General features: G+C 36.5%; 1 pseudogene; it reads left to right on the top strand.

Annotated features, from left to right (window-relative positions):
- Positions 1–1,693: 1,693 nt before the first annotated feature.
- On the top strand, positions 1,694–11,131 carry LOC149250085 (uncharacterized; annotated as a pseudogene).
- Positions 11,132–16,446: the final 5,315 nt, after the last annotated feature.

Raw genomic sequence — 16,446 nt, 5'->3', positions numbered from 1 at the left:
TTAAAATAAAAACTAATAAACAAGCCTAACCTAATCTCATGGGTCACCCAGCAAAGTAAAAGTGAAAAAACAGGAAAAATGGAAATTTTGAAGTAATTATTTACAGTGTTATCGAGTTCACTCCCAGGTTATGGCAACCGGCAACAAATAACCTACTATCATATAAAAAACAATTTAAACTACTCCAGAATATAGTGGGGGAGAAAACAAATAAAAGCATTTCCAAAAAAAGTGCGAATTCATGGGGAAATCTCGGGCAAAGTTTCTTTGAAAAGCACGAATCCATTGCACACATTCATTTTTCTTAGAACTCAGTAAAGACTTTCACACAAAAATTAAAGCAAAAACACACCGTTCAAACATTTAAAACCAATCTCATTCGAAAAATCAAAGATCCACTTCCATTGCAGGTCTTGTATAGCTCTTGACTTAAAATGTTATCATAAGTTTGTATAGCACACAGTTCAGATCTGTTTTTTTTTTTTTTTAAATTATAGTTTTAGCTCTCTCAGCGTTCTCCTATTTTCTGAGTTACAGGTCCCTAATAATTTTAGTAATTTTGATGTTTTCTTAACTCAGAGACAATTCCAGAAATCTACACTATCTGACTGGAAATGTGTCAAAATTTAAACATAAAATCCGAACTCCATCGGCTTCCAACTGCCCACGACTCCCTGACTGCCTGTCCACCAAGGGAAGGGTTATTCCTGCGAGGAGGTTTCAAGTTTTCTCTCCACTCGGATGTCTTGCAGATGCATATCAAAGTTTTGTGAATGCATCTCAAAGCTCTGGGCTGCTGCTGGGATTCTTGCAGATCTTAAAAATTGAATCCGCTGAAGAATTGTGAATGCATATCAAAGCTCGGCGACCTGATCTGCTACTGGGATTCTTGAGATCTTAAATATTGAATGTGTCGAAGAACCCCGCAACTCTAAACTGAACGCATAATTTAACCTTATTGCTTCTACTGTGAATTAAACATGGTCAGTGCTGCTCAATTCATTTTCGCGATGTCCTAGGAAAAAATATCGACTAAGCGGTAAATATAAATCCAAATTTCGAATTTAGAGCGGGGTTGTCAAATTCAAACTTAAAAATAAATGTATGCTGTATAGTATACCCTCGTAGGAACCTGTGGGTTCCTACGGTCTGGTGGTTGCGGTGACACCTGAGGTGGAAATCCCTCGCGCTCAGCTTTGGAGGCAAGAGCTAAAGAGCCTGCTATCGGGCATTTAATGTATCTGATAGCCGCCTCACTATACATACATGGCATATGTAACGTAACAGTACTTTGGCCCGGAAAGGTCTCAAGTCTCCACTGGGAAATTCCGATGAGACGTGCTTGTTCCTTGATATTGTTTGAACGCAATGACAGTACTACAGTACATCTAATTTATTATTGCATACTCTCATTGAATGTTGCAAAATCCTCTTCCATTCGACCTTCGAAATACGTTTCGAAAAAACTTGCTCGTCGTTACATTCCGAATGTTCAAGGAGAGAAACCTTGTGCCTGATCGAAGCTAGCATCAAGGACGCTGATGGACAGGTGGTGGCCTGCTCAATGCACGATGTGTTACACGATCTAGCACTGCAAATTGCTGAGAAGGAAGAAAATCACTGCTTTAGAGCGGGCAAAGCTTTGGAGCAATTCCCTTTGAAAGATTGCATAGGTAATGGCAAGATTTCTCTAATGGAGAATAAATTTAAGTCAATCCCTGATGAATTCAAAGGTCAGGATATCTGGGCGATGCTGCTATCTGAGAGCAAATCTCTGGAAGATATTCCGTCCAGTGTGATGAGGACTCTTACATCTATTAGAGTGTTGGATTTGCGATGAACGTCCATCAAAACATTTCCTAATAGCTTTGGAGCGTTGAAGCATTTGGTTTTCTTCCGTCGAGCACAACTGCTGAGAGAGAAGTTGTCACGCCCTCAGGCCTACGGTAGTCTTTCAACCGTACTTGGCAAGGTGCGGCACCACCGAACACTTTCTTTTCACCAATACTTATGTTCATGGACTATGCCTAAGCATTAATCTACCTAGTTTGTTTTTCGCAACCAAGTATTATTATGTTTCCTTTATACCAATGAACACCCATACACATTCATTATCATCAGCAATTATACATGAAGAACACAATTGCACAGTATAAAGGGAGGGGTAACTCCCTGAACAATGAGTCTGCCCGATATCAATATATTTTTCAACTTTACAATGTTTACAACGCTTTACAAGTATACTTGGAAAACATCAGGTTTCATACTTAGCCAATTTTACAATATTCCACAGCTTCGTGTTTCAACCAAAGTTCTTTTTCCCGAGCTAGGCAAGAGCACCCTCACACGAGCTACCAATCACTCCTCAACCGAACTTCGTTTCAACGGTCGGGTGACCTACCCAAGTCATCCTTCACACCTTCGCATGGTAGGGGGGTGACCTCACCCGAGTCCCTGTTCACCACCACCGCGTTTGGTCTTGCATGATGGGCGGGCGGCTCACCCGAGTCTCCACCCACGTTTTCACCCGAACACCAGGTGCCTTCACCTGCGCCCTCCCCGTTCTCCCAAGTCCGCGTGCTTATCTTCGTGTGGAGCTGCCCAAGAACGGGCACATTAGAACTGCGACTTCTTGCTGCAGCTCTACCTTCCCTTCGCACTTCACTTGCCACCGCAAGACTTTGCTCGAATTTCTTGCCTTTTTCGCTCCAACGCTTCGTTGTATTTATATGGATGTTACGGTGAGTCGAGCTACCCAAGCCGACTTGTCCACAATATGTTGAATGCCCCTTACACCATCGCAACTCGCCCTCCATTGTTGGTCAGCCAACAACATAGCGTTCAAGTCGCGACAATCATGTAAGTCGACCGTGGGTGTGTTTACATGCTCCCCACGTTATATAAACCTTCGCTCACCATCTAATGCACATTACTTCATTGTAACTTCGCATATTTCTATCCAAGCTATTCCTTCATTCATATTTCCAACTCTCTTGTTCACCAAACAAGTCGCACTTCGTGGAGCGGTCGTGCCTCAGACTGCAAGTCCTTACATCCTTCCCACTTGAAATCATTATCGTCCTCGACAATATCTCGTCTCGACAACCATCTATCACCAAGATCACCATACCAAGGCATGCACCCCATCGGTATGTCATATATCGGAAAATCATCTCAATCCATGATCATCAACCACCCTATCACAATCTCCACATGTTGCTCCCCATTGTGGGAGGCTAGCCCCTCCATCTCAAGCTGCATGACTCCAGCAACATATCGTGTCGACCTCATCATGTGTCGTCCTTGTGTGAACTGCTGTCATGATACTCCAACAAATGCTAACACATCTCTGCACACTGTCGACCCCCATGACTTGAACTAGTTGGGTAGCTAATCCAACCGTCACACTCAATCCATGAGAATGCACATCCTCATGCCACCATTAGTTGTTTCTCTGAACATCCCGTCACATCATCAACTCAATCAAGAATCCATCTCCATATAAGTGTAAGCCATGCTCAGGTCCATGAAGTAGTCATCATCTCATCTGCAACATGTTGTCCACGATGTTTGGTGTCAATGTGCTGCATGAAATCAGTCGCATCTATCCCAACATCATCATCCATCTGCAAAACAACCATCCCCTCAAATTGAAGAGATCATCTCATCAAACTCCGACTCTCGATGTGCCACTTCCAGGTCCATGAAGCAACATCCATCATATCTGTAATGTGCCATCCCTCAAGTCTGCCATAGAAACAAGTATACACCTATCTTGTCTCCCATGTGATGCCCATGATCATATATCAATCAGCTCCCATGTGTCAAAAGTGGTTAAGTCTCGGCTAAACCCATGCCCAAGTGTTGCCACCAAGGCATCATCATCGTTGTAACTCCATCACTCCAAAGTGTCTCATATCGATCCTCCACATCAAGTCACTCTTTCAAGCCACACCCATACATGTACTTGAAAGTATGCATCCCATTCTGCATCAAATTCTCTGACCTTAGCTCCTCAATGCATCAGATCCTCCAAGTCCACCATATATGAAGTCCCTAAAAGTCACAACCTCATGTCATCATGAGCTCCATGAGCCATCTCCAACCAACATCCAGCAAGCATACAAGTCTCGGCCCAAAGGTCTCTGCAAGATGCCTCAGCTCTCTCTGTAGTAGGAATGCTCCATGGTCTGCTCACAACTCCATCCAAGTCCATGGCCTTGTTGTACAAGAGTGCACAACCTCTCCATCAGCTCATAAGTAAAACATCTCCATGTCACACTAGCAAATTCACCTGCACAACATCCCTGCCTTGGCACTCCTCATTGGATGCCCATAAGCGACATCTCTACAAGTGCTCCTGCACAATGTCCGTGCATGAGACTACCATGCTCCATGTCTCCAACCTAATGTCCATGACTAAGTTGCCCATGTAGTCCAACCAAGTAGACTCATCACAACAATCGGTCATCCTCATCCAAGTCTGCAATCTTTGGTCTTAGTGAACTCGATCACCCAACCATATCATCATCACATGAGTCTCTCCATCATAGCTCTCTCACTAAATGTTCCACCAAGACTTGCTCTTGGTCTCGGCCATGATAAGTCCACCAAAGTATCATCATATCCAATTGTGTGCCCTCCAATCTGTCTATGAGTCATGTCGGGCACTTAGCCAATTCTCCATGTGGCTAAAGCATGACCCAATCCTCCGCAACGACCCTAACAAGTCCTGCAACAATCAACAATCCTTGCTTCTCCAACAAGGTCTCATCATAGACATCCATGGTAAGATGTTCCCTTGCACCGGCAAACTGACTTTACCCTTCACTACATATGGTCCATTTACCAAATGCTCAAATGAAACACATGTATCAATAGTACTTACTTCATCATCGTGAGGCTCCTCCATGTGAGTATCCTCATCTATCCATGTCTGCAAACCACACGATCCTAGTCCAGCTTGATCAATATCAAGTTCATCCTCCACCGTTGTCACATCTGCGACATCCTCAATCCTCACGGCTTCCTCTTCCTTGTTAGCACATTCTGCAACTTCATCCTGCTCCATTGTCCAACCAAGTTGAGGAAGTTTGTCTTCAGCATTCTTTTCCAAGACTTCAAGTTCCTTTTGAATCTGAGGGTTCTCTTCTTTCATCTGCTTCAACCTGTATAAGGTAAGCAAGAGCTTCCCTTCGCATTCTTCCAAACCTACCATGCCTTGTCGTTCAGCTTGGTCCAAGCACTAAGCTTCACCTCCGCTAAACTTGTTTCACCATTCACCTGAATCACCTTGGTATTCCACCTATCACCTGCAAAGCTTGAACTTCCTTTCAAGTCTTTGGTCTTTGTAGAATCATCTCCTTGATTCAGTTCACCAAGTTTCCTGCAACCATGATCCAGCCCTTGTTCCACTTGTATGTGAAACCAGCTTCCTTCACCTACAAGTACCTGCTTCCATTGTCGTCAACTGTCAAGTGCATCCACACCTGCACTTCGTCATGAGCAACGTGCTCTGATACCAACTGTCACGCCCTTAGGCCTATGGTAGTCTTTCAACCGTACTTGGCGAGGTGCGGCACCACCGAACACTTTCTTTTCACCAATACTTATGTTCATGGACTATGCCTAACCATTAGTCTACTTAGTTTGTTTTTCGCAACCAAGTATTATTATGTTTCCTTTATACCAATGAACACCCATACACATTCATTATCATCAACAATTATACATGAAGAACACAATTGCACAGTATAAAGGGAGGGGCAACTCACTGAACAATGAGTCTGCCCGATATTAATATATTATTCAACTTTACAATGTTTACAAAGCTTTACAAGCATACTTGGGAAACACTAGGTTTCATACTTAGCCAATTTTACAATATTCCATAGCTTCGTGTGTCAACCAAAGTCCTTTTGCCCGAGCTGGGTAGGTGCGCCCTCACATGAGCTGCCAACTGTTCCTTAACCGAACTTCGTTTCAACGGTCGGGCGACTTACCCAAGTCACCCTTCACACCTTCGCACGGTGAGTGGGTGACCTCACCCGAGTCCCCGTTCACCACCACCGCGTTTGGTCTTGCACGATGGGCGGGCGGCTCACCCGAGTCTCCACCCGCGCTTTCACTCAAATGTCGGACGCCTTCACCTGCACCCTCGTCTTTCTCCCAAGTCCACGTGCTTATCTTCATGTGGAGCTGCCCAAGGACGAGCGCATTAGCACCTTCTTGCTGCAGCTCTACCTTCCCTTTGCACTTCACTTGCCACCGAAAGACTTTGCTCGAATTGCTTGCCTTTTTCACTCCAACGCTTCGTTGTATTTATATGGATGATAGGGCGAGTCGAGCTGCCCAAGCCGACTCGTCCACCATATGTTGAACGCCCCTTACACCATCACAACTCGCCCTCCATTGTTGGTTGGCCAACAACATAGCATTCAAGTCGCCACAATCATGCAAGTTAGCTGTGGGTGTGTTTACATGTTCCCCACGCTATATAAACCTTCGCTCACCATATAATGCGCATTACTTCATTGTAACTTCGCATATTTCTGTCCAAGATGCTCCTTCATTCATATTTCCAACTCGCTCGTTCACCAAACAAGTTGCGCTTCATGTGGCGGTCATGCCTCGGACCGCAGGTCCTTATAGAAGCTGTCTGATTCAACAACAAGATTGAAGAAACTCCAGATACTGGATTTGTCCCACTGTGGCCAGCTGAGTGAGTTGCCTCACGGGTTACATAAAATGACAAGCTTGATATATCTGGGTCTGAGTTTTTGTTAAGGGGTAAAATACATTCCTTGTGGGATCTCAACTCTCACATCGTTGCAGTATCTGAAAATGGAAAAGTGCTGGAAAGCTTTGGAAGCAAACATCACAGCCGAGAACAAATTTATGTGATCTGAGGGGAAGTCATGCAGAGTACAAACGAGCTACTATCTTTAGTGATCTGCACAGTCTGAAGCACCTCAAATGGCTGATGGTAGAGATGACAACCCTTATCTTGCGGATGCTGCAGATGAAGGTGCTACCAGAGGACATGAAAAGTATGGTAGAGCTAAACACTCTAGTTGTGCAATCAACGTTTTAGTTAAGATCCCATCATGGATATGTGATTTCGAGCAGTTAAGTTGTCTAATACTAAAGTCCTGTAGGGACCTTGAAGAGATTCCTGTAGGGCTGGAGAAGCTGAAATGGTTGAGGAGACTGGATATAATTGGATCATGGTCCTTAAAAGAGTTACTCGATGCCTATGGCAAGGAGGGTGCATTTCCAAGGCTGGAAAGGATCGGAAGGAGACACATTTGTAGCTTTCTTGCTTGTTCTGATGATAATGGTGGGCACAATATAAGTCACAGAGGTGAAGGTAGGAACACCAATTCCGACAATGGAGGTTATCACTACTTCATTGCTCTTCCTCCCCTCTCATTTAAGCCCTCATTTCTGTGGAAAATTCAAATTACTCCATGCAAAAGGAGGGGATTATTGGGCAACTTATAGAAGTGGCGACATAATTTATGAGAGGTTTACTATTCTTTTTTCCTCAGAGAGAGGTTTACTATGGTTAATACGCAGCTTCACATTTTCAGTTACGGGTCAACATAAGGATTTTGTGTGAGAACATGAATGTTATCTGTGCATTTTGTTTACAGAGACATATTTTGTGTGAAAACGTGAATGTTATTTGTGCATTTTGTTTTCAAATAGATACCTCTTCCGGAAGTAAATACCATTCACAAATTTTTGTATATTGGGCGGAAGGTTATTGTTAAATATTTTTGAGATTCGAAACAATTTATGATACTTATTTGAAATTGAATTAATACTTTTAAACAATAATAATTTAAAATTATAAATATTAAATTGATATATAATTTTATTTAATAAAATAAATCATATTTAGTTTAATTTAATTTTTTAATGGATGTAAATATAATATTTTTAAATACAACAAAAAGTAGTTACATTGAAATTAAATAATTTTTCATCGAACAATCAAATATGATGTATGATGTATGTTGTGGGTAAAAAGGATACCTAATAATTTAGGATTTCATTACTATTATAATGAAATGTATTTTTGCATTTTTGCTTTATAACTTGATCATTTCATTTTAGTTTTTGGGGATTTATGGAAATGCATGATAAAAGCAAATTATATGTTTGGTTTTCTTTTTTGCTTTATAACTTGATCGTTTCATTTTAGTTTTGGGATATATCGAAATGCATAATAAAAACAAATTTTATATATATATATATTTTGTTAGTAAAAGAAATAATAAGTTAAATTTTAGATAAATTATATTAGTAATTTTTAATGGTTAACGTTCGGATTTTATTAATGAGATTTATTCTCAAGATTTACATGAAAAAACTAATTTATTAATATAATTAGACTAACGAAATTTATTCTTAGGATTAACATGAAAAAATTAATTTAGTAATACAATTACGATTAAATAGTAGAAATCCATTTGTTCCATACTATTCTAGAATTATAAAATTATTTTAATTAAAATAAATATTAAGAGAAAGTTTTTATCAATATATAAAAAATTATTAATAATTTATCCAATGTATAATAAATTATTAAAGTATTAATATTGTTAAAAAAAAATTATGATTAGAAATACAAAGGAAAAAAAATTAAGGAAATAACAAAAACTTTTGAATAAATTAATTCTATTATCATATTATAAATATAAAAAAGAGAAAAGATTTTATTTATTATATTAACAGAAATAATTATTATTATAAACTATAAAATTAAATAAATAAAACAAACATATTAGGAATAAAAATAATAATAATAATAATAATAAAAGTAACCTTTGCATAAATTAATTCTATTGTCATATTATAAATATAAAAAGATAAGATTTTATTTATTTATTATATTAACTTAAATAATTATTATTATAAACTATTAAATTAAATAAATAAAACAAACCCATATTAGGGATAAAAGAAATAATGATAATAGAAATAACTATTCAAAGATAATTAGAATATAAATTTTTAAATTTTATTTTAATTTAATTAAACTAGAATATAAATTTACTATAAAAAAAAATTTAAAATAAGTATCAAAAAATATGGACATATATAAAATTATTAGGGTTTATTAATCAATAAAAATAGTTATTTCTAAATATATTAAAAAAAGGAAATAAAATATAGTCTTTTTAATTTTAATATTTAAAAAGGATTTAGGCTCTCTAATTTATAGTACAACTCTGGGCAATGATGCATCCATGCTATTTATTCCTTAAGATCTATTAATTCTTTGCCTTGTTATGAGAATGAACCACTTTAGTTGGTTTGAAAGGTCGAACAAATCCTAATAATGTGATTAATTCAAAAGACATTTCTACATTATGGATCACAAAAGTCTTAAATCTAACATTGATTAAATTTATTACAATTTTACTACTACCATTAACAAGTTCCTTAATGAGGTTTCGTATAAATAGATTAACAGATCTCCCAACCATTGGTATGAGAGGAAAGTGATTACAGATGCTTCTAATGAAACTGTAAAGCTTCGGAATATTAGTATAGATAAAACCCAAATTAAAAAATAGAAGTTATCTTATATTAATAAGAGACGAGAGCGTCTACTTCCCCTTTCTAAACTTGCACCCATAAAGTTTTGGCGGAATGTGCTTGTTCGTAAATCAAAAAATAATAATTCAATCCCCTTAGAGAACAAGGAAATATATCTTAAAAAGTTGGATGACTTCTCGGACATCATGGACACCATCGTAAACACTCCTATTAAGGAAAATATATTTTCTCTTGAAGACGTTAAGTTCAGATTAATAAGCTCACTAATGGGAAAGCTAAAGATATCAAAGGATACCAAGCTGAAATCTTTAAAATAGGAAGATTTATCCTCATTCCTCATCTCCAAAAGCTTCTCAATTTGGTTGTAAAGCATGGCTTCCCTAAGCCTTGGACGCAAATTCTTATTGTTCCTATCTTTAAAAATGCAGACACAAACGCTCCCTCTAACTACAAGACCATTATGATTAGCCACATATTAGCCAAACTTTATGGGCTCATTTTGGAAAAGAAGATTAGCCTTTGGCTTGAAAACCATGGTAAAAGAGCACATGGCATAGTTTTAGTAAACAGTCATGTTTCCTTGCCTCTTGCAACTGTGGCATGCGCTAGGTAGGAGAGCTAGGGCCACAAGGAGGGCACATGGCGCACTTGCAAGGCACAAATGAAGGCATCACTGCCCACTAGAAGTGCGTAGTGCGCTCAACTAGGAGATAGAGGCTTGACTAGCATGTGAAGAAGAGATACGTAGTCGGAAAGGAGGATCTACTTATTGGAAGTGAGATGTACGCAAGAGGGAGAGAGAGGGCTTAGGCTAGTGCAGGTCGTAGTTCTAGCTGAAAAGGAGGGTCTCCACTATGCCTTAGAAGTTTGCAATGTACTCTTATTCACGTGTCACAAATATTTGATTTTCATGTAACGTTAAACTTTCTATAGGTTATTATGTAACGTTAAACTTTCTATAGGTTATTATGACTGTGAAGTTATATTCTTTTCAAAAGTATCACTATTTTTACACAATTATTTTTTATAAAGAACATTGTCTATTTAATTTATATTATCAGTTTTTAAATATATTAATTTAAATTGAAAAAAAATAAATTTAAATTATTTGATCTCAAAAGAAATCTCATTTTCTATTTTTTTTTTTAAATAATAGCTATAGTAAACATCAAGGTCTTGTAGCTTTTCAAAAAACATGTAAAGGCTCATGATGAACAAGTTTCAAATGTTCTCCATTGGACTACTAATAAGATTGCTCGTATCCTTATAAAGAATAATGTTTTTGCTACCTTCAAGCCCCTTGATACTATTAGGATCTCCCTTAGATTTGTTAAGGGCCTTGTGAACCTTAAGGACATGAAAGGGGTTTACTCTTCCCTGCTCATGTGGGGTTCCCTACATTGGAGAAATTCGACACTCCATTAATTTGAGAATTGAAGAACATGCAACAAACATTAAGCATTATCATTCCCGCTCCTCATCTATTGTTGAACATGCAAAGAAAACTAAGCACCATGTCTACATTGACAATTCCAAGGTCATCACATCATTTCCACCATAGGAATTTGAGAGGCGATTGAAATTGACGAATAGAAGAAAATTATCAATAGGGATGATGGTTGGAAATTAAGTAAGAGTTGGATTCCTGCCCTCTCATTGTGAATTTTTTTTCCCTTAATCTCATTTCGTTTTTGTAATTAATCTTGGCATATTCCTTTATTGTGTTGTATAGATTATCCTATTATAATTTTATTTAGTATTATAATAATATTATTTTTCAATAACTATTTTTATTGATTAATAAACCCTAATGATTTTATGATGATGATGATTAATGTCCACTAAGACTAATGTGGTTTATCGGACCTGAAAAAAGAAAAAGAATCTAATTGAGATTCTTCAAGATCTTATTTCTATGATACAATTACGATTAAATAGCAGAGATGCATTTTGTTCCTTACGGTTCTAGAATTAGCTTTTAAAATTATAGAATTATTTTAATTAAAACATATATTAAGAAAAAGTTTTTGACCAATATCAGTGAATGTATAATAAATTATTAAAATATTAATATTGTTAAGAAAATTGATGGTTAGAAATATAAAGAATACAAAATTAGGGGAACAACAACTACTTTTGGATAAATTAATTCTATTATCATATTATGAATATAAAAAAGAGATAATATTTTATTTATTTATTATATTAACATAAATAATTATTATTGTAAACTATAAAATTAATTAAATAAATAAAACAAACAAAAAATAATAATGATAATAAAAGTAACTATTCAAAGATAACTAGAATATAAATTTTTAGTTTAATTTAATTAAACTAGAATATAAATTTACTAAAAAATAAATAAAATAAGTATAAAAAAATATGGATATATATAGAATTATTAGGGTTTATTAATCAATAAAAATAGTTATTTGCAAATATATTAAAAAAAAGAAATAAAATATAAACTTTTGTTTAAAGATTTAAAAAGGGATTTAGGCTCTCTAATTTATAGTACAACTATTTTCCAACGGCTAATTCTGGGCAATGATGCATCCATGCTATTTATTCCTTAAGATCTATTGATTCTTCGCCTTGTCCTGAGAATGGACCACATTAGTTGGTTTGAAATGTCGACCAAATCCTAATAATGTGATTATTCCGAAAGACATTTCTACATTATGGATCACAAAAGTCTTATATCTAACATTGATCAAATTTATTACAATTTTACTATTACCATTAACAAGTTCTCTAATGAGGTTTCATATAAACAGATTAACAGATCTTCCACCCCTTGGTATGACAAAGACTATAAAATTGCAAGGAAAGTGATTACAAATGCTCCTAATGTAACTGTAAAGCTCTGAAATATTAGTATAGATAAAACCCAAATTAAAAAGAAGTTCTCTTATATTAACAAGAGACGAGAGCGTCTACTTCACTTTTCTAAACTTGTGCCCATAAAGTTTTGGCGGAATGTGCTTGTTCATAAATAAAAAATAATAATTTAATCCCCTTAGAGAACTGGGAAATCTATCTTAAAAAGTTGTATGACTTCCCAGACACCATGGACACCATCGTAAACACTCCTATTAAGGAAAATATATTTTCTCTTGAAGACGTTAAGTTCGGGATTAATAAGCTCGCTAATGGGAAAGCTAAAGATATCAAAGGATACCAAGCTGAAATCTTTAAAATAGGAAGATTTATCCTCATTCCTCATCTCCAAAAGCTTCTCAATTTGGTTGTAAAGCATGGCTTCCCTAAGCCTTGGACGCAAAGTCTTATTGTTCCTATCTTTAAAAATGCAGACAAAAACGCTCCCTCTAACTACAAGACCATTATGATTAGCCACATATTCGCCAAACTTTATGGGATGATTTTGGAAAAGAAGATTAGCCTTTGGCTTGAAAACCATGGTAAAAGAGCTAAAGGGCAAGTTGGGTTTAGGAGATATCACTCGACTATCGACCATCTTGTCACCCTCAAGATCATTGTCGAGGAATGTCACAATAGTAAAGTTGATCTCTTCTACTGCTTTGTGGACTTTACAAAAGCCTTTGACACTATTCCCAAGGATAAGCTCTAGAAACGTCTTGATGAAATAATGGTTCCTCCTAAGTTGAGGATTGCTATGATTTGCCTCTACGAAACTGTTGTTTCCAATCTTAAGACCAACAAAGGGTGGTCTAAATATATTAAATGTAATATCAGGGTTAAGAAAGGGTGTCCTCTATCCCCTACCCTTTTTGGCATTTACATCAATAAGCTAGAGGAGTGTTTGGAAATTGTGGGTTGCAAGGGCACCGAGCTTGCATGTATAATCATTACTCTTCTCCTTTATGCTGATGATATCATTCATCTTGATAGAAGCCATGTTGACCTAGACAAGCAGCTTAAGACCCTTCATGATTACTGCTCCAATACAGGTATGACAATTAATACTGACAAAATTAAAGTTGTGATTATCAAATCCAAAAGGATTAACCATGGTAATTTCATCTATGATAACAATTTCTTAGAACAAGTTTCTTCTTATAAATATTTGGGTATTGACATTCCTCATTAGCTCAACCAGAATTATAACATTGAGAAAAGGATTATTGGAGGCTGGAAAGCTTATTATGAGCTTGAAAACAATTGTAAGTCAACCAATCTTTGTATTTGGAGTAAAAAATGTTCATTTTTTAGACCCTCGTGACCCCTGTTGTCTTATACGGATGTGAAGTTTGGGGTTGCAATATATCCAAAGAGTCGTAGAGAAAGATTGAGATGATTCAAAAACAATTCATTACCTACAACCTCAAGATCAAGGGAAATACCCCCTATCCTACCCTCCCGATCGAAGTTGGCCTTTCCCCCATTGAAAGCAGGGCTATGTTTAAGTATCTGATGTATAAGAAGAATATTTACAACATGGAAGGCAAGAGGCTTCCCAAAATTTCTTCTAAGTTTAGTCAAAACCCCCACCTCCGCCTCAAGCATGGGTGGTATAAGGATGCCCAGTCTTGGCTCAACCATTGGGGGATAAAGGAGGAGATCTTCATGGGAAGAGAGGATAGTGTCAAAGATAATATCACCTCCACATTTAAGGATAAATTGTGGGATGATAAGGAGATGGAGGGTAAAAGGAAGCTAAGATATTATAAGGAGGTGATCAACCCCACCCTTGATAACCAAAATTATCTCTCTATTTTAACCAACACTAAGAAAAAAGTGAACATCGTTAGGATTAGAACTAATTCTCATGAGCTTTGAAGTGAAACTAGGAGGTGGTCTACTCCTAAGACTCCCTGGGATGATAAAATCTGTCAGCTTTGCGATACGAAGAGGGTGGAATATGAAAAACACTTTCTTTTAGATTGCTCGACTCTTACTCACATCCACTCTTGTTTCCCTAACATCTTCCACACTTCCAACCTTCTTGACTTGTTAAGTCAGCCCAACTATAGTGAGCTTGAAGCACTTCTTTCCCTTCTTTTTTATCATAGAAATAAGATCTTGAAGAATCTCAATTAGATTCTTTTTCTTCTTAAGGCCGATAAACCACATTAGTCTTAGTGGACATTAATCATCATCATCATAAAATCATTAGGGGTTATTAATCAATAAAAATAGTTATTGAAAAATAATATTATTATAATACTAAATAAAATTATAATAGGATAATCTATACAACACAATAAAGGAATATGCCAAGATTAATTACAAAAACGAAACGAGATTAAGGAAAAAAAAAGTCACAATGAGAGGGCACGAATCCAACTCTTACTTAATTTCCAACCATCATCCCTATTGAGAATTTTCGTCTGTTTCTCAATTTCAATTGCCTCTCTCAAATTCCTATGGTGGAAATGATGTGATGACCTTGGAATTGTCAATGTAGACATGGTGCTTAGTTTTCTCTGCATGTTCAACAATAGATGAGGAGCGGGAATGATAATGCTTAATGTTTGTTGCATGTTCTTCAATTCTCAAATTAATGGAGTGCCCAGTTTCTCCAATGTAGGGAATCCCACATGAGCAAGGAAGAGTAAACCCCTTTCATGTCCTTAAGGCTCACAAGGCCCTTAACAAATCTAAGGGAGATCCTAATAGTATTAAGGGGCTTGAAGGTAGCAAAAATGTTATTATTTATAAGGATACGAACAATCTTATCAGTAGTCCAATGGAGAACATTTGAAACTTGTTCATCATGAGCCTTTACATGTTTTTTGAAAAGCTACAAGACCTTGATGTTTACTATAGCTATTATTTAAAAAAAAAATAGAAAATGAGATTTCTTTTGAGATCAAATAATTTAAATTTCAGTTTTTTCAATTTAAATTAATATATTTAAAAATTGATAATATAAATTAAATAGACAATGTTTTTTATAAAAAAATTATGTAAAAATAGTGATACTTTTGAAAACTTATTTTGAAAAGAATATAACTTCACAGTCATAATAACCTATACAAAGTTTAACGTTACATAATAACCTATAGAAAGTTTAATGTTACATGAAAATCAAATATTTGTGACACATGAATAAGAGTACATTCCAAACTTCTAAGGAATAGTGGAGACCCCCCTTTTTAGCTAGAACTACGACCTGCACTAGCCTAAGCCCTCTCTCTCCCTACTATGTACATCTCACTTCCAATAAGTAGATCCTCCTTTTCGACTATGTATCTCTTCTTCACATGCTAGTCACGCCTCTATCTCCTAGTTGAGCGCACTACGCACTTATAGTGGGCAGCGATTCCTTCTTGCAAGTGCGCCATGTGCCCTCCTTGTGGCCTTAGCTCTCCTACCTAGCACATGCCACAATTTCAATTGGCAAGGAAACATGATTGTTTACTAAAACTATGCCATGTGCTCTTTTACCATGGTTTTCAAGCCAAAGGCTAATCTTCTTTTCCAAAATGAGCCCATAAAGTTTGACTAATATGTGACTAATCATAATGGTCTTGTAGTTAGAGGGAGCGTTTTGTATACATTTTTAAATATAGGAACAATAAGTCTTTGCATCCAAGGCTTAGGAAAGCCATGCTTTACAATCAAATTTAGAAGATTTTGGAAATGAGGAATGAGGATAAATATTCCTATTTTAAATATTTCATCTTGGTATCCTTTGATATCTTTAGCTTTCCCATTAGCGAGCTTATTAATCCCGAACTTAATGTCTTCAAGAGAAAATATATTTTCCTTAATCAGAGTGTTTACGATGGTGTCCATGGTATCCGGGAAGTCATCCAACTTTTTAAGATAGATTTCCCAGTTCTCTAAGGGGATTGAATTATTATTTTTTTATTTATGAACAAGCACATTCCGCCAAAACTTTATGGGCACAAGTTTAGAAAGGTGAAGTAGACGCTCTCGTCTCTT

The sequence above is a fragment of the Pinus tabuliformis genome, chromosome 7 (genome assembly GCF_031772625.1).
Source record: "Pinus tabuliformis cultivar Carrire ecotype Pingquan chromosome 7, CPIR1, whole genome shotgun sequence".
In the NCBI taxonomy this organism is placed as follows: Eukaryota; Viridiplantae; Streptophyta; class Pinopsida; order Pinales; family Pinaceae; genus Pinus; species Pinus tabuliformis.
Note: the sequence above shows the minus strand (reverse complement) of the source record. Positions and strands in the feature narration are given on the sequence as shown.